Consider the following 19,950-nt stretch of genomic DNA (forward strand, 5'->3'; position numbering starts at 1 on the left):
GAGAAATCAAGAAAAGTCAGATCCATGGATGAAGTGATGTTTACCTCTGTGAATCAATGAGAAGTAGGAGCAAATGAAAAGAAAGCTGAATACAACATTTTCTGAATAAATGTAACCTTTCAGCTCTCATAGACAAATTAATGCTCACTATGATACAACATATTTAGTTCAGAAAGTTAACTTAAATTTAAAGCTTAACAATTAGATTTATTGAAGAAACGGAAACATATTTGTGGTTTAGAATATATAATGTGTTCTGCAACAGATAAGAAAATTACATAAATAAATAGAAATAAGACTAAATAGAGGAAAATAACAAATTAGATGTTATTAACATTAAAAACTGACACTCATCTAAAGAAAGAGACAGAAAGAGAGAAGAACTTATATCAAGTATATATTTAAAACTCCTAAATAAGAAGTTTTCAGATGTTAAAAAAAAAAATTCTTCAATAAGAAGATAATGTAATAGCAAATATGGGAAAAATATACCAAAAGATATTTCAAGAAAGAGAGTACAGAACGTTAAGTAAACATATCAAAAGATGCTTGGCTTCTTAGTAGTCAATTAAATGCAAAAAAGTCATACCCGGAATTATCACTCACCAACCAGAAAGTTCAAATGAAAATGACAGGCATTATCAAGTTTGACAAGAATGTGTGTAATCCTTGAATCTCATTCACTGCTGCTGAGGATGAAAAATCATACAAATGCTTTGAAAATATTTAGAAATATCTAAAAGGATAAACAGATGAAAGCTATGAGTCAAAAATTTTACTACTACATGTATATTGAACAATAATTTATACACATACCACCAAAGCTCAAGTTCTAGTATGTATATACCAGTGCAATTCTCAATAGACGCAAACTGAAAATCACTCATATTGTAATACATTTTGGAAAAAATTAATTAATAGTTAAATATTTACACTATGGAATCCTATGCAACAGTGTCAGTGCATGACAACAACAACAGGCAACCATATAGGCGTATTCATAAACAACATAAAATAAAAAAGCCCAATCCAAAAGTGATTTTACTGTGCCATTACATTTATATAAAATACAAAATACAGGTAAAGTGATCTTTTTGTTAGATACCAGAACAATATTAAACCTTAAGGGGAGTCACTAGAATTGGACAAGGGGGGCTCTGAGTATCTGGCAATTTTCTGTGTCTGTATCTAGAAGCTATGTATAGAGTGTATGCAGATTCTGAATTTTCTGAAATTTGTCATTTCCTTACAAACCATGCATATTTTTAGTTGTTTTTTATACATAACAAAAAGTAAAAATGATAGACTAGGGAAGGTAATTATATTAGCACTTTAATATCCATGCTTTTCAAGGTGGAAGTGAAAGGTATTAAATACTTGACATTGTGATTACTTCTTAAAAGTAAGGTGAAAATTTCAGATTAATAAATAAGACATACTTCTTCATATATCATCCTCAAAGAGCAGGGGTAGAAAGGAGTATTATTATTTTTTATTTAATATAGAACAGTTAAGATAGAAAATAATGAAAACAGACTAGGTTTAAAAAAGAGCACACTGGACTTCCCTGGTAGCTCAGTGGGTAAGAATTTGCCTGCCAATGCAGGGGACAGGGGTTCAATCCCTGGTCTGGGAAGATCCCACAGGCTGTAGAGCAACTAAGCCCGTGTGCCACAACTACTTGGCCTGCGTTCTAGAGCCTGCAAGCAACAACTACTGAGCCTGCGTGACACAACTACTGAAGTCCATGCACCTAGAGCCCATACTCCACAAGAAGAGAAACCACAGCAAGGAGAAACCCATGCACCACAATGATGAGTAGCCCCTGCTCGACACAACTAGAGAAACCCTGTGCAGCATCGAAGACCCAACACAACCATAAATAAATAAAATTAAGTATTGTGACTTGTGAGATGACTCACTCATGTGGCTGTAAGTAAGAGGCCTCAGCTCCTTGCCACATGAATCTCTCCTTAGGGCTGCTTGAGTGTCCTCATGACATGGCAGCTGGCTTACCCCAGGATGAGTGATCTAGCAGAAACCAAAGCAGAAGCTCCAATATCTTTTATACCTTTGGAAGCTGTACTTTGTCATTTCTGCAATGTCTTATTAGTTAAAACATCAGCCCTTTTCAACTGTGAGGAGGCACACAGGTGCATGATGACTGGGAGATAATTAGGGTATGATTAGGGCCTTCTTGGAGGCTGGCTACCAAGGTGGCTGACTCACCGAACACTGAATTTTGTTTTCTTCACTGATGGAGAGAAAATGGTGAGTGAATCTCATTGGTGTTCTTTGAGATGTACCAAAGCTAGCTAGCTCTTGCTCTCACCCCCAGCTGTGTGGCTGAGAGGGTCTTGGTGCTCCAGCCGGGTGTAAGGCCTGTGCCTCTGAGTTGGGAGGGCAGAGTTCAGAATATTGGTCTACCAGAGACCTCCGGCACCTTGTAATATCAAAACAGCGAAAGCCTCCCAGAGATATCCGTCTCAATGCTAAGACCCAGCTCCACTCAAAGACCAGTAAGATCCCGTGCTGGACATCCAATGCCAAACAACTAGCAAGACAGGAATGCAGGCCCACCAATTATCAGAGAGGCTGCCTAAAATCATAATACGTCACAGACACCCCAAAACACAACACCAGATGCGGACCTGCCCAACAGAAACAAAAGATCCAGACAAACCCACCAGAACACAGGCACCAGTGCTCTCCACCAGAAAGCATACACAACCCACTGAACCAACCTTAGCCACTGGGGGCAGACACCAAAAACAACGGGAACTACGAATCTTCAGCCTGCGTAAAGGAGACCCCAAACACCATCCACAAAGCCAAATGAGAAGACAGAGAAACAAAGAGCAGATGAAGGAACAAGGTAAAAACCCACCAGACCAAACAAATGTAGAGGAAATAGGCAGTCTACGTGAAAAAGAATTCAGAGTAATGATACTAAATATGATCCCAAATCTTGGAACTGGAATGGAGAATATACAAGACATGTTTAACAAGGACCTAGAAGAACTAAAGAGCAAACAAACAATGATGAACAACACAGTAAATGGAATTAAAAATTTTCTAGAAGGAAACAATAGCAGAATAACTGAGGCAGAAGAATAGATAAATGACCTGGAAGATAAAATAGTGGAAATAACTACCACAGAGCAGAATAAAGAAAAAAGAATGAAAAGAATTGAGGACAATCTGAGACACTTCTGGGACAATGTTAAACACACCAACATTCGAATATAGGGGTCACAGAAGTAGAAGACAAAAAGAAAGAGACAGAGAAAATATTTGAAGAGATTATAGTTGAAAACTTCACTAATATGTGAAAGGAAATCGTAAATCAAGTGCAGGAAGTGCAGAGAGTCCCATACAAGATACACCCAAGGAGAAACATGCCAAAACATATATTAATCAAACTATCCAAAATTAAATGCAAAGAAATAATATTAAAAGCAGCAAGAGAAAAACAACAAATAACATACAAGGGAATCCCCATAAGGTTAACAGCTGATCTTTCAGCAGAAACTCTGCAAGCCAGAAGGGACAGGCAGGACATATTTAAAGTGAAGAAAGGGGAAAAGCTACAACCAAGATTACTCTACCCAGCAAGGATCTCATTCAGATTCGACAGAGAAATTAAAACCTTTACAGACAAGCAAAATCTAAGAGAATGCAGCACAACCAAACCAGCTTTACAACAAATGCTAAAGGAACTTCTCTAGGCAGGAAACACAAGAGAAGGAAAAGACGTACAATAACAAACCCAAAACAATTAAGAAAATGGTAATAAGAACATACATATCAATAATTACCTTAAATGTAAATGGATTAAATGCTCCAACCAAAAGACATAGACTGGCTGAATGGATCTGAAAACGCGACCGGTATATATGCCGTCTACAAGAGACCCACTTCAGACCTAGGGACACAAACAGACTGAAAGTGAGGGGATGGAATAAAATATTCCATGCAAATGGAAATCAGAAGAAAGCTAGAGTAGCAATTTTCGTATCAGAAAGAAGAGACTTTAAAATAAAGACTATTACAGGAGACAAAGAAGGACACTACATAATCATCAAGGGATCAACCTAAGAAGAAGACATAACAAGTGTACATATTTATGCACCCAATATAGGAGCACCTCCATACATAAGGAAAAGGCTAACAGCCATAAAAGGGGAAATCGAAGGTAACACAATCGTAGTAGGGGACTTTAACACCCCTCTTTCACCAATGAACAGATCATCCAAAATGAAAATAAATAAGGAAACACAAGCTTTAAATGATACATTAAACAAGATGGACTTAATTGATATTTATAGGACATTCCATCCAAAAACAACAGAATACACTCTTTCTCAAGTGTTTGAGGAACATTCTTCAGGATAGATCATATCTTGGGTCACAAATCAAGCATTGGTAAATTTAAGAAAATTGAAATTGTATCATGTATCTTTTCCGACAACGCTATCAGAATAGATATCAATTACAGGAAAAAATCTGTAAAAGAATACAACCACATGGACGCTAAACAATACACGACTTTATAACCAAGAGATCACTGAAGAAATCAAAGAGGAAATTAAAAAATACCTAGAAACAAATGGCAATGAAAACATGATGACCCCAAACCTATGGGATGCAGCAAAAGCAGTTCTAAGAGGGAAGTTTATAGCAATACAATCCTGCCTCATGAAACAAGAAACATCTCAAATAAACAAGCTAAACTTACACCTAAAGCAATTAGAGAAAGAAAGAAAAAAAAACCCCAAAGTCAGCAGAGGAAAGAAATCATAACGGTCAGATCAGAAATAAATGAAAAAGAAATGAAGGAAACAACAGCAAAGATCAAAAAAACTAAAAGCTGATTCTTTGAGAAGATAAACAAAAGTGATAAAACCATTAGCCAGAGTCATCAAGAAAAAAAGGGAGAAGACTCAAATCAATAAAATTACAAATGAAAAAGGAGAAGTAACAACTGACACTGCAGAAATACAAAGGATTATGAGAGGTTACTGCAAGCAACTATATGCCAGTAAAATGGACAACCTGGAAGAAATGGACAAATTCTTAGAAAAGCACAAACTTCCAAGACTGAACCAGGAAGAAATAGAAACTATAAACAAACCAATCCGAAGCACTGAAATTGAGACTGTCATTAAAATCTTCCAACAAACAAAAGCCCAGGACCAGATGGCTTCAAAGGCAAATTCTATCAAATATTTAGAGAAGAGTTAACACCTAACCTTCTCAAACTCTTCCAAAATATAGCAGAGGGAGGAACACTCCCAAACTTATTCTATGAGACCACCATCTCCCTGATACCAAAACCAGACAAAGATGTCACAAATAATGAAAACTACAGGCCAATATTACTGACGAACATACATGCAAAAATTCTCAGCAAAATACTAGCAAAAAGAATCCAACAGCACATTAAAAGGATCATACACCATAATCAAGCTGGGTTTATCCCAGTGATGCAAGGATTCTTCAATACATGCAAATCAATGTGATACACCATATTAAAAAACCTGAAGGATAAAAACCATATGATCATCTCAATACATGCAGAAAATGCTTTCGACAATATTAAACAGCCATTTATGATAAACCTCTAGAAAGTAGGCATAGAGGGAACTTTCCTCAACATAGTAAAGGCCATATATGACAAACCCACAGTCATCATTGTTCTCAATGGTGAAAAAGTGAAACCATTTCCACTAAGATCAGGAACAAGACAACGTTGCCCACTCTCACCACTATTATTCAACACACTTTTGGAATTTTTACCTACAACAATCAGATAAGAAAAAGAAATAAAAGGAATCCAACTCGGAAAAGAAGAAGTTAAGCTGTCACTGTTTGCCACTAGATGACATGATACTATATATAGAGAATCCTAAAGGTGCTACCAGAAACCTACTAGAGTTAATCAATGAAGTTTGTAAGGCTGCAGGATACAAAATTAATGTACAGATATCCCTTTCATTCCCATACACTAAAGATGAAAAGTCTGAAAGAGAAATTAAGGAAACACTCCCATTTACCCATGCAACAAAAGGAATAAAATACCTAGGAATAAACCTACCTAAGGAGACAAAAGACTTTTACTCAGAAAACTATAAGACACTGATGAAATAAATCAAAGATGACACAAACAGGTGGAGAGATATACCATGTTCTTGGATTGGAAGAATCAACACTGTGAAATGACTATACTACACAAAGCAATCTACAGATTCAATGCAATCCCTATCAAAATACCAATGGCATTTTTCAGAAAACTACAACAAAATATTTCCCAATTTGTATGGAAACACAAAAGACCCCGAACAGCCAAAGCAATCTTGAGAAGAAAAACAGAGCTGGAGTAATCAGAATCCCTGACTTCAGACTATACTACAAAGCTACAGTAATCAACACAGTATGGTACTGGCACAAAAACAGAAATATATATCAATGGAACAGGAGAGAAAGCCCAGAGATAAACCCAGACACATATGGTCACCTTATTTTTGATAAAGGAGGCAAGAATATAGAATGGAGAAATCACGGCCTCTTCAATAAGTGGTGCTGGGAAAACTGGACAGCTACAGGTAAAAGAATTAAATTAAAAGACTCCCTAACACCACACGCAAAAATAAACTCAAAATGGATAAAAGACTTAATGTAAAGCCAGACACTATAAAATTCTTAGAGGAAAACATAGGCAGAACACTCTATGACATCAATCACAGCAAGATCCTTTTTGACCCACCTCCTAGAGAAATGGAAATAAAAATAAAAATAAAAACATGGGACCTAATGAGACTTAAAAGCTTTTGCACAGCAAAGGAAAATGTAAACAAGATGAAAAGACAACCCCCAGAATGGGAGAAAATATTTGCCAATGAAGCAACTGACAAAGGATTAATCTCCAAACTTTACAAGCACCCCCTGCAGCTCAATATCAAAGAAACAAACAAGCCAATCCATAAATGGGCAGAAGACCTATTAGACATTTCTCCAAAGAAGATATACAGATTGCCAGGAAACACATGAAAGAATGCTCAACATCACTGATCATTAGAGAATTGCAAATCAAAATTACAATGAGGTATCATCCCACACAGGTAAGAATGGCCATCGTTCAAAATATCTACAAACAATAAATGCTGCAGAGGTGTGGAGAAAAGGGAACCCTCTTGCACCGTTGGTGGGAATGTAAATTGATACACAGACACTATGGAGAACAGTATGGAGGTTCCTTAAAAAACTAAAAATAGAGCTACCATATGACACAGCAATCCCACTACTGGGCATATACCTGGAGAAAACCATAATTCAAAAAGAATCATGTTCCACAATGTTCATTGCAACTCTATTTGCAATAGCCAGGACATGGAAGCAACCTAAGTGTCCATCAACTGATGAATGGATAAAAAAGATTTTGCACATCTTCAATATAAAATGGAATATTATCAGCCATAAAAATAAATGAAATTGAGTTATTTATAGTGAGGCGGATGGACCTAGAGTCTGTCATACAGAGTGAAGTAAGTCAGAAAGACAAAAACAAATACTGTATGCTAACACATATATATGGAATCTAAAAAAAAGAAAAAAAATGGTTGGGAAGAAACTATGGGCAGGACAGGAATACAGACGCAGACGTAGAGAATGGACTTGAGGACATGGGGAGGGGGAAGGGTAAGCCGGGACGAAGTGAGAGAGTGGCATTAACTTATATATACTACCAAATGTAAAATAGATAGCTAGTAGGAAACAGCTGCATAGCATGAGGAGATCAGCTCAGTGCTTTGTGACCACTTAGAGGGGTGGGAAACGGAGGGTGGGAGGGAGATTCAAGAGGGAGGAGAAATCGGGATATATTTATATGTATAGCTGATTCACTTTGTTATACAGCAGAAACTAACACACCATTGTAAAGCAATTATAGCCCAATAAAGATGCTAAAAATAAATAAATAAATAAATAATTTATACCTCCCCCAAATTAAGTCTTTTTAAAAATAAATAAATAGGGCTTCCCTGGTGGCACAGTGGTTGAGAGTCCGCCTGCCGATGCAGGGGACGCGGGTTCGTGCCCCGACCTGGTAAGATCCCACATGCCGTGGAGCAGCTAGGCCCGTGAGCCATGGCTGCTGAGTCTGCACGTCTGGAGCCTGTGCTCCGCAACGGGAGAGGTCACAACAGTGAGAAGCCCGTGTACCGCAAAAAATAAATAAATAAACAAACAAACAAATAAATAAGGGTACTCAATAACATGGTAACTCTAAACCAAACGCACTCTTGGAACAGAACTTGTTCATACGTAGCGGACTTACAGTAAAAGCAAAAAAGAAACAGGAACTAATCAAACTTATAAGCTTTTGCACAGCATAGGAAACCATAATCAAAATGAAAATACAACCTATGGGCTGGGAGAAAATATTAGCAAATGATGAGACTGACAGCGGCTTAATTTACAAACTATACAAACAGCTCCTACAACTCAATAACAATATAACAAATAACTCAATGGAAAAATGGGTAGAAGACCTAAATAAACATTTCTCTAAAGAAGACATACAGATAGCCAATAGGCACATGAAAAGATGCTAATCATCACTAATTATTAGAGAAATGCAAATCCAAATTACAATGAGGTATCACTTCACACTGATCAGAATGGCCATCATTAAAAAAAATCTACAATTAACAAATGCTGGATGGGGTATGGAGAAAAGGGAACCCTTCAGCACTGTTGGTGGCCATGTAAGTTGGTGCAGCCACTATGGAAAACAGTATGGAGGTTCCACAAAAAAACTATAAAGAGAGTTGCCATATGATCTAGCAATCCCACTTCTGAACATATATCTAGACAAAATTATAATTCAAAAAAATATATAAAACCCTATGTTCATAGAAGCACTATTTATAATAGCCAAGACATGGAAACAACCTAAATGTTCATTAAAAAATGAATGTATAAAGAAAGTGTGGTATACGTATACAATAGATATTACTCAGACATAAAAAAGAATGAAATAATGCCATTTGCAGCAACATGGATGGACATAGAGATAATGATACTAACTGAGGTAAGTCATAAAGAGAAAGACAAATACCATATAATATAACTTACATGTGGAATCGAAAACAGGAAACAAATGAACATGTCAGCAAAACAGAAACAAACACACAGATATAGAAAACAGAGTTGTGGTTGCCAAGGAGAGAGTGATGGAAAGATTGGGAGTTTTGGAATAGCAGAAGCAAACTATTCTACATAGGATGGACAAGCCACAAAGACCTACTGTACAGCAGAGGAAACTATATTCAGTATCCTGTGATAAACCATAATGGAAAAGAATATATATATATATATATATATATATATATATATATATATATATATATGACTGAATCACTTTGCTGCACAGCAGAAGTTAATACAATAATGTATAAAGGCTGCAGAAGGTGTGGAGAAAAGGGAACCCTCCTGCACTGTTGGTGGGAATGTAAACTGATACAGCCACTATGGAGAACAATATGGAGGTTCCTTAAAAGCTAAAAATAGGACTACCATATGACCCAGCAATCCCACTACTGAGCATATACCCGGAGAAAACCATAATTCAAAAAGATACATGTATCACAATATTCGCTGTAGCACTATTTACAATAGCCAGGACATAGAACCAACCTAAATGTCCATCGACAGATGAATATAGAAAGAAGATATGGCCTATATATATAATGGAGTATTACTCAGCCATAAAAAGGAATAAAATTGAGTTATTTGTAGTGAGGTGGTTGGACCTAGAGTCTGTCACACAGAGTGAAGTACGTCAGAAAGAGCAAAACAAATACTGTATGTGAACACATATATATGGAATTCAGAAAAATGGTACTGACGAACCTAGTGACAGGGCAGGAATAAAGACACAGATGTAGAGAACGGACTTCAGGACACAGGGCTGAAGGGGAGACAGGGACGTAGTGAGAGAGTAGCACTGACATATATACACTACCAAATGTAAAAGAGCTAGTGGTAAGCTGCCGCATAGCACAGGGAGATCAGCTCGGTGCTTTATGTCCCCCACAGGGGTGGGATAGGGAGTCTGGGAGGGAGCCTCAAGACGGGGGGATATGGGGATATATGTATACATATAGGTGATTCACTTTGTTGTAAAGCAGAAACTAATACAGTGTTATAAAGCAATTATACTCTAATAAACATGTATTTTAAAATACCACAACGTTGTAAATCAACTACACTAGAAAATATTTCTTAAGTGAAAAAGATTTTTTGAATGTATGTTTTATTGTGTGTGTGTACCACAGGTTCAATATATATGAATTATGTCAAATTGATTACACTGTTTTTCAAAATAAAGAATTTTTGATATTCTACATCAGCTGCATAATATAAATGCAGAAAAACTATATTTTTTTTCCTAAAGTTCAGAAATACCCACTTTGCTCATTCGGTATACTATAAACCACTAACTGTTAAAAAGGGATTCATGACCTCTTTCTTCCAAAGAAATATTTCTGCACTCACACACGTTTAATAGAATGTTCCACCATGAACTGGCTTCCCACCTTAGAGACACGAGATTTGCATCCTGAAATCTCTTTCTTGCAAAAATGTCCAATTAGCATCCTAGCATTACAGAAAAGAAATGCTTTTTGCCAGATCTCAAATTACATACAACTTTATCACGACATCATGTATGTTTTTTTTCCACACACACAGACTGCATTTTATTTTTACAAGAGAAAAATCAACTGACACCAAACATTGTAAATGGATGACCACAGCAAAAGCAACAATGATTGTAATTACCAAACATGAAACACACTCATACTATTGTCATAATATTGACATTCATTCCAGGAATCCTCCACAGCTCCTTTATTTTGCAGTGAAAGACACCATGTTTGTTTGTTTGTTTGTTTTGCAGTACGCGGGCCTATGTGTTGTGGGCTCTCCCATTGTGGAGCATAGGCTCCGGACGTGCAGGCTCAGCGGCCATGGCTCACGGGACTAGCCGCTTCGTGGCATGTGGGATCTTCCCGGACCGGGGCACGAACCCGTGTCCCCTGCATCGGCAGGCGGACTCTCAACCACTGCACCACCAGGGAAGCCTGACATCATATATATTTAAATTATCAGCACTCACCTGAGATCTTCAAAAATCAACAAAAACATAATTTTGTGCTCTCTTTCATTTATTCTGGTTCTAAGTGGTCATTTCTAAACGAAAGTATTTAAGTATGTTAACGTCATCTTATAACATCATATTTCAAATGACTACCGTCTCTCCAAAGATGCAATATGAGGAAGTCATAATTAGGCTCTCCAAAGTTTTACTCTTTGAATCTGTATTACACTTCTGCTGAACTTCACACTGTTCATTATTCTCTGAGAATATTCTTATTCTTGTATGCCCATCTCACATGCTCTTTCATTTCATGAAGTTTTTTCCTACAATTTTATGCCTAGTTTATTTCTGAGAAAATGCATTATTCCAGATTGATAATTATAGACACAAAGACTTCTATATAATTCCCTGAGAGTTTCAAAAACTCCTTCTTCTTTTTTTTTTAAATACCTAGATTCTGAAGCTCTCCACAAAGCATTACTAAAATTGCATTTACATAGTATCTACATATTAATCACACATTAATGCATTTACAATTGTATTATGCTTTATTGCTAATTTTGGAGCATAAACGTAGCTGTCTTATTTACCACCCTCTTGGAAATCACTTTAATATTTGCACTTAGGACTTGAAAGAGAATGGATAAATAAAAACCTGAAGAATATGCAAATACAATTTATATATTTCTCATAAAATTAGGTGATTATCTAACCTTTATCCAGAAAAAAGAAGAGCCCACATACTCTGCAGTCATGATACTCGAGAATGTGTGGTCTTCCAGCAGGAAAACATGCAGTAACCCACGTGGCAGAGTTTACCTGTGACCAGCTGGGGTTAGTGTCCTATGCATTCCTTACATGCAACATATCAGGAGTGGCCAAAGTGAATTTGTCAGTTGTGGCAATAAGTATAATGAAGATTTGTAGCAGGTCATGCTCATATATGCAGCACAGGTACAATCAACATTTTGCTCAATTCTGGTAGATCTAAATATGTATCTGTTACCTTGTCTTTAACGAGGAAATGTCAGAAATGACTTACCAAAAAAAAGTGTTTTGTTTGTTTTAATTACAGTCACGGTGAGTAAGACATAGCTCAGAACAACTAATGTGACTTAGTGATTCTCTCATCAGGAAATGCAGTTTCTACTTCCCTGTTTATTCTCCACATCTTGTAGTAAGTTAAGTTTCAGTGAAAGATAAATCTACAGGGTGAAAAGAAAAGAAAACTTACATGTGTTGATAAGATCATTCTGACAGGTTTTACCACGTATGTCAGTGTTTCTGGTGATGGACACAAGCTAGAGCTCCCTACTCTGACATTTTCACTGATGTCATTCCCCTTGATCCTCAATTTGAAAGTGGATAAAAATGTTTTCTATGTTTTCTTCTTTAAGAAATTAAATAAAGAATGCTGTCTAGACATGATCCTCTAATGACTTTCAGTCAGTGGTCATGAAGAGAAGAAAAGCACAGAATCTCATCCCCACAGAAGGGTGACATTCAGTCAGGTAAGAAAATTCTCCCCAAAATCAGAGCTTCATCTTTAACATTCAATCAAAGGCTTTCACAGGTGCTTCATACTCTGCACTCAGCCTTACCATATGGGATTGGCTCTGAGAATCTAACACCAGATGACTGACAAACATGTCATAGTACACTGATCTGGGACCAGATCCTGCCTCTCTTAATGATCTCCCGCAGGGACACTGCAATATTCTAGGATATTTCCTGGAGCCCTCTACTCTATACAGGTACACTTCCAAGCAGAAACAGAAGCTTTGATTCTCACTGGGACCCCTGCTCTGTCCAACCAACCTCTCTAGAAATATGATGTTCTAATCTCTCCTGATTAGAACATTGCACGGTCTCTCACTGTGCTAATTTAGTAAAGGTAAAAGAGAAACAAGAAAGAGCAAACTATGCAGGGAGCAATATATAAGATTCCTTTACTTAATGTATTTATCTGATATACACAAATATTGAGAAATAAAGATTCATTTCATAATGGTCAAGAAAAGAGGAGGAGGAACCTCCATGCCAACAGTATATATAAATTGGAATCAATCCTGCATAAGCTCCAGCTAAAGCTTAGCTACGAGGTACTAACTCTTCTCATAAAGAAGCAATAGTTCTCCATCATTTGAAGCACACTGAGGACTCAGACAGCTGGACGCTGAGGGTGTAGTCTCCTCACTCGAATTCTGTACCTGCATCAGAGAGCAATGAAATATTCCCAAAGAATTATTAAGGATGAGGTGGGGAGTTGAAATAAAAAAGATGAAACCACAGTCTGCCCTACCATCCGTTCTGTTGGATATTACCACCATCTTGGCCCAGTATGACCTTCCCACTTTTCTCTGGGCCTCCCTACTTCCCACCTCCATCCTCTCATTATATCTTACCTACACTTGGAAACGACTCTAGTTTTTCCACTGATCTTCATCAACAAGCAATCCAAATAGCAACTGTGTATATAACTCCTTAGAAACCTCAGGTATGACTCAGTAATACATGACCTTCGAAGTCAAAAGTTTTCCTAATTCCCTTTATTATTATTTTTTCCAATTTCCATGTACTTACACTCTCAGGACCTCCACTGTTCTCAGGTTCGTCCTCCCTGCAAAATCTGTCAACTTAGACATAGACTTAAGTACCACCCTCTAATTATCTCCTAGGGAATCCAGTTTTTTAAAAAGCCTCAGCAAGCCTTATGGACTTTATTAAAGACTCTTAAAGATAACCCATGGGAGATAGCAGTACACCCACAGATATCTATTTAATACACCCTCAGAGTAATTTTTTTTCTTTTTTATAAAGTCTCTTCTGTCCAATGAAGACTCTCAGCTCTTCTTCTTCAACATATGCAGTGTCTCACCCTTCTGATCACTCTCTGCTGTATCCCAGGGCCACCCCCTTTCCTGATATTACATTCTTTCCCAATTTTGTATGTTAGTAACATCAAATAACATAAAGTATAACATGTTAATTATTATAAAGTGCACCGTTCAGTGATATTAAATACATTCATATTATTGGGCGATCAACATCGCCATTTATCTTTCTAATTCTTTTCTACATTTTAAAACTGTAACTCTATATCCTTTAAACATAACTTTCCTTTTTGTTCCATAACCACCTGAAAAGCATCATTACCCTCCCAATTTCTATGGTTTTGACTACACTAAGTACCCCATATAATTGAAATAAGTAGTTGCATTGTTATGACTCACTAAAAGTCACAAAAATGGCATATTTGGTAGCTAAATTTCCTCAGGATTCATCCATGTTGTAGCATATTCCTAGATGTTTTCCTTCTTAACACTGAATAATATTGTATTATATGGGTATACCACACTTTGCTTATCCAGGAACTAGTGGATGAACATTTAGATTGCTTTCATATTTTAGCTACTGTGATTATTACTGCTCTATACACTGGAGTACAAATATTACTTTAGAACCCTGATTTCAATTCCTTTGGGTATACCTCATAGTAAAAATTTCCTGGATCATGTAGTAGTTCTATTTTTCAATATCTGAAAAATTGCCATACTCTTTTGCAAAGCAGCTGTATCATTCTACATTCCCACTGACAGAGCACAATGCTTCCAACTCCCTCACATCCTCACCAATACTTGTTTTCTGCTTGTGTATGTGTGTATGTGCTTGTGTGTGTATGCATGCACACAAATATATAAACATGCATTTAATGATATGGAGCATCTATTCAAGTGCTTAGTCATTTGTACATCTTTTTGAAGAACCATCTATTCAAGTCTTTTATCCATTTTTGAATCAGGGTGTTTGCTTCTTGTTGAGTTGTAGGAGTTCTCTGTATATTCTGAATAGAAATCTCTTGTCAGATAGATGGCTTTCAAATATTTTCTCCCATCTTGTGGGTTGCCATTTTATTCTGTTTACATTCCTTTGATACACATTTTTTTAAATATGTACTGCAAATTGTTTATTTTTTTTGTTAGCTGTACCTTTGTTCTTCCTTCGTTTCATATTGAGGAAATCACTGCCAAATACAATGTCATGAAGCTCTTCTCCTGTGTCTTCTTCTAAGACTTTTAATTTTATTAGGTCTTATATTTAGTTTTTTGATATGTTTTCATTAATTTTTGCATATGATGTTAGGTAAGGGTCCGTCTTCCTTCTTTTGCATGTTGACAACAAGACTTCTCAGCATCATTTGTTGAAAATACTATCCTTTCTACTTTGAAAAGACTTGGCAACTTGTCAAAACCCATTTGGCCATATATCAGGGTTTATTTCTGGGTGTTCTATTCTATTCTATTGGTCTTGAATAAGGGAAAAAATAGTATAACCTATCCAGGTTGATGAAGGACATAAAGAAAGACCAGGACTGAGAATTAGGAGGGCAATATAAAAAAGCAGGGAGTAAAAGACAGTGTGAGAGAAGATCTTGTACTTGCAAGTTCATGGAAATATGATCATGTTAAATCACTAAACGCCTGACTTTGAACAATACCGTAAATGTGCTAGCAAGAAACGTAACACTTACCCATCTCTGGGAAATACAGTATGGGCAAAAAGATAAACTACACACAAATATATTAAAAAGGGAAGGGTTTTCATGGTGTGAGAATATTGTGGGATTTGAAATACAATTTACTTCTGTTCTACCATTGTCTCTAAAATTTATCAAAGTGTATATACAAGCAATTCCAATTCTGGTAATGTGCTTGACAGGTTTAATATGAACTTCAGCAGACCAGTAAATGTACATTCATAGTAGGACTGTTCCCTAATCCAAAAAACAAAACACAAAAACTGGAAAGACTAGAGTTCACTTTGTCAACACACATACAGATGCAGCGATGGTTAATGGTCCAAAAAAAGAAGGTGAGCATGGGTGCAAGAGGTTAATCTCCAGTCTGGTGTGGGGTGCAGAGTTTGAGGGTAAAACCGGTAGAAAATGCTTTTGTTCTATCCTTGATTTTTGAAGCATGGAAATTCACAGGTCACTACCTTCATTTCAAAATGAATGAATGCACTATTCAATTTTTTTTTAAAACAGGAGAAGTAAACATGAGTGATAATAAATTTTAAACTGTCGCTAGTCAAATAAAATACTAAGAAAAATTAAATCATATGATTTAAGAATGAAGTGGAGAGATTGTCTAAGATGGTAGCATTCAAAGACCCAGAGCTTGATGCCTCTCATGGACACACCAAAGTCACAACTGTTTACAGAACAGCAATTGATGAAAAAGGCCAGGACCTACCATCAAAGATGTTTTAGAGCTAAAGATATAAGGAAGGCACCTCGGCAAGACAGGAAGGAAGGGCAAAATCTCAACAGAGTCAAGACCCATCCCCCCAGGTGGGTGGCCCACAGATGGGAGAATAATTACAATTTCTGAGGTGCACCCAGGTGGCAAGGGATATGAACCCAACATCAGGCTCCCAAGCCCAGGGACCCTGTGCTGGAAAGAAGGGTTCCTAGAAAGTTGGGCTTTGAAGACCAGTGGTGCTTATTTTCCAGAGAGCCAGAGGGTTGTGGGAAATAGAGATTCCACACTTAAAAGATGCTCACAGCGCTTCCCTGGTGGCTCAGTGGTTGAGAGTCCACCTGCTGATGCAGGGGACACGGGTTCGTGCCCCGTTCCGGGAGGATCCCACATGCCGCGGGGCGGCTGGGCCCGTGAGCCATGGCCGCTGAGCCTGCACGTCCGGAGCCTGTGCTCCGCAACGGGAGAGGCCACAGCAGTGAGAGGCCCGCGTACTGCAAAAAAAAAAAAAAAAAAAAAAAAATGCTCACAAAATCCCACATGACCCGAGAATCAGAACGGAAGCAGTCATTTGAAAGGATCCTGGGTCACACCTACCTCCTGATCTTGGAGAGTCTCCCAGAGAGTCCAGAGGCAACTACAGCACAGCCTCAGGGACATAGACACTGGCAGCAGCCACTTGGGGGAGCTCCTTCTACCTCGTGGCCACTGGTACCAGCAAGCATAATTTCAGAGTCCTCCCTCTATCTTTTTAGCCTCAGGGTCTAGCCCTACCCATTTCCACCAGACTATAGACACAAGTACTAGGATGCTGCAGGCCAAGCAACTAACTGAGCAGGGGCATAGCCCCATCCACCAGCAAACAGGCTGCTTTCAGACCCTCTCAATGCACAGCTGCCGCTGGACATGGGCCCAGCAACCAAAAGCCCCAGGACCAGCCTCCACACCTAAGTGGAGAGGCACCAGCCCCAGAGTCCTTGGCCCCTCTGACAAGTGAGCCTGCTCTGGCCTTGGAATCAGTCTCACCGTCGGCAGGTGATTACTGCACAGGGACTGGATGGAGCTTGGACCCACCCAACAGCAAATCTGCTCTAGCAGTGGGATCAGCCTCATACACCAACAGGCACACACCAGCTCCAGGAATACCACAGCCCAGCAGCCTGTGTGACCAGAACACTCACTTGCAGGCCAGAAGCAGCCATGGACTCACTTGGGTCTTGACCCTGCCCATCAGAATGACAGCACAAGATTAGGGATACCCCAGACCCTGCAGATAGCTGTGTCAGGAACAGTGATCCAACACCAACTCTGAGACTCCTGGGCCCTGCAGCCAGAACTCAGGACCTGTGTCTTCCTCCCAGTAGCCAGCATCACCCCAGTGACTGGGCACTAGCCCTGATATCACCTGGACTGCAATTCTACCCATAAGTCAACCAGCACTAGATTTGGTGTCCCACAGAGTCGTGCAGCCAACTGACTTATGATTTACAAGGCAGAGTCTGTCAAACAAGCAGTCTGGGGGCAGCCAAGCCTACCAGACCACCCACAGTAGTCAGCCCACCACAATAGAAGAGCCCAAGTAGCCAACATAGGGGGTACACCTAGAACATATAGTTCTAGTGACCAGGGGACAGTGGGCTTCTGGGACACATAGGACCTCTCCTACAAAAGGCCACTTCTAGAAGGTCAGGAAATGTAACGAACCTACTACATACATAGCAATAAAAACAGCAAGTTAAGAAAAATGAGGTGACACTGAAACACGATCCAAATGAAGGAACAAGATAAGAACTCAGAAGAAGATCTAAGTGAAGTGGAGGTAGCCAATCTCCTCAAAAAATAGTTCAAGGTAATGACTATAAAGATGATCAAAGAACTCAGGAGAAGAATGGATGACCAGAGCAAGAAGGTAGAATTTTTTAAAAAAGAGTTAGAGCATTAAAGAACAACAAAACAGAGATGAGGAATACAATAACTGAAATGAAAAATACACTAAAAGGAAACTACTGTAGACTAAATGACACAGAGGAATGAATCAGAAAACTGAAGGACAGAGTACTGGCAATCACTGAAGATGAACTGTAAAACAATAGATTAAAATGAAATGAAGAAAGTTGAACAGACATGTGAAACATCAAGTGTACTAATATTTGCATTATACTGGTCCCAGAAGCAAAAAGGAAAGAGAAAGCAGTGTAGAGCATACCTGAAGACATAAGAGCTGAAAACTTCCATAACCTGGGAAAGAAAACAGACATCCAAGTCCAGTAAACACAGTAAGGCCAAAACAGGATCAACCCAAACAGGACCACACCAAGACTCATTGTAATTAAAATGGCAAAAAAATAAAGATAAAATGACATTATTAAAAGGAGCAAAGGAAAAGCAACAAGTTACAAACATGCGAACTTGCATTAAGTTATCAGCTGACTTTTCAGGATAACCTCTGCATGCCAGAAGGGAGTGGCATGGTATATTTAAAGTCATGAAAGGGAAAAGCCTATAACCAAAAATACTCTACCCAGCAAGGCTCTCCTTCAGATTTGATGGTGAGATCTAAAGTTTTACAGAGAAGCAAAACTAAAAGAGCACAGCATCACCAAACCAGCTTTATGAGAAATCTTAAAGGGGCTTTTCTCAGTGAAAAAGAAAAGGCCATGACTGAAACATAAAAATTAAAAAAGGAAACTTACTAACGGAAAAACCTCATTGGATAAGGCAAATATTCAACAAAGGCAGTAAATCAACCATGTACACAGCTAATAGGAAGGATGAAAGAAAACAGTAATAAAATCATCTATATTCACAATAAGAAGTTAAGGGACACACAAAACAAGTCAATGTAAAATATAAGGTCAAATACAGTAACTATGGGGGAGCAGAGTAACAATGCAGGGTTGTTAGTGTCCACGTGAAATTAAGAGCTCAGCAACTTAAATAATCACACACACACACACACACACACACACAACTGAAAGAAATCCAAACAATATTAAAGATAGTCCTCACATCACAGATGAAGGGAATAAAAGGGGAAGAAAGGAATGCTGAAGAGATTAAAGAGGGATTCTAAAAATACCCAAGAGAAATGAAAATGAACACACAGTGATCCAAAATCTATGGGACACAGCCAACGCAGTTCACAGGGGAAGTTATAGTGATACAAGCTTATTCTTAGGAAACAAGAAAAATATCAAATAAACAACCTAACATTACACCTGAAGGAATTAGAAAAAGAAGAAAAAAACAAAACTCAAAGCTGTCAGAAAGAAAAAAATTAAGAAAACAATACCATATGCAATCACACTAAAAAGAATAAGATACCTAAGAACAAACACACCTAAGCAGGTAAAAGACATGTACTCAGAAATGTATCAGCCATTGGTGAAAGAAGTTGAAGGCAACAGAAAAAGATGAGAAAATATAGCAGGTGCATGGACTGGAAGAATTAATACTGTTAAAATAACCATACTGCCAAAGACAATCTACAGATTTAATGCAATCCCTATCAGAATACCAAAGCATTTT

This window comes from Hyperoodon ampullatus, assembly GCF_949752795.1.
Source record: "Hyperoodon ampullatus genome assembly, chromosome: 1".
Classification (NCBI taxonomy): domain Eukaryota; kingdom Metazoa; phylum Chordata; class Mammalia; order Artiodactyla; family Ziphiidae; genus Hyperoodon; species Hyperoodon ampullatus.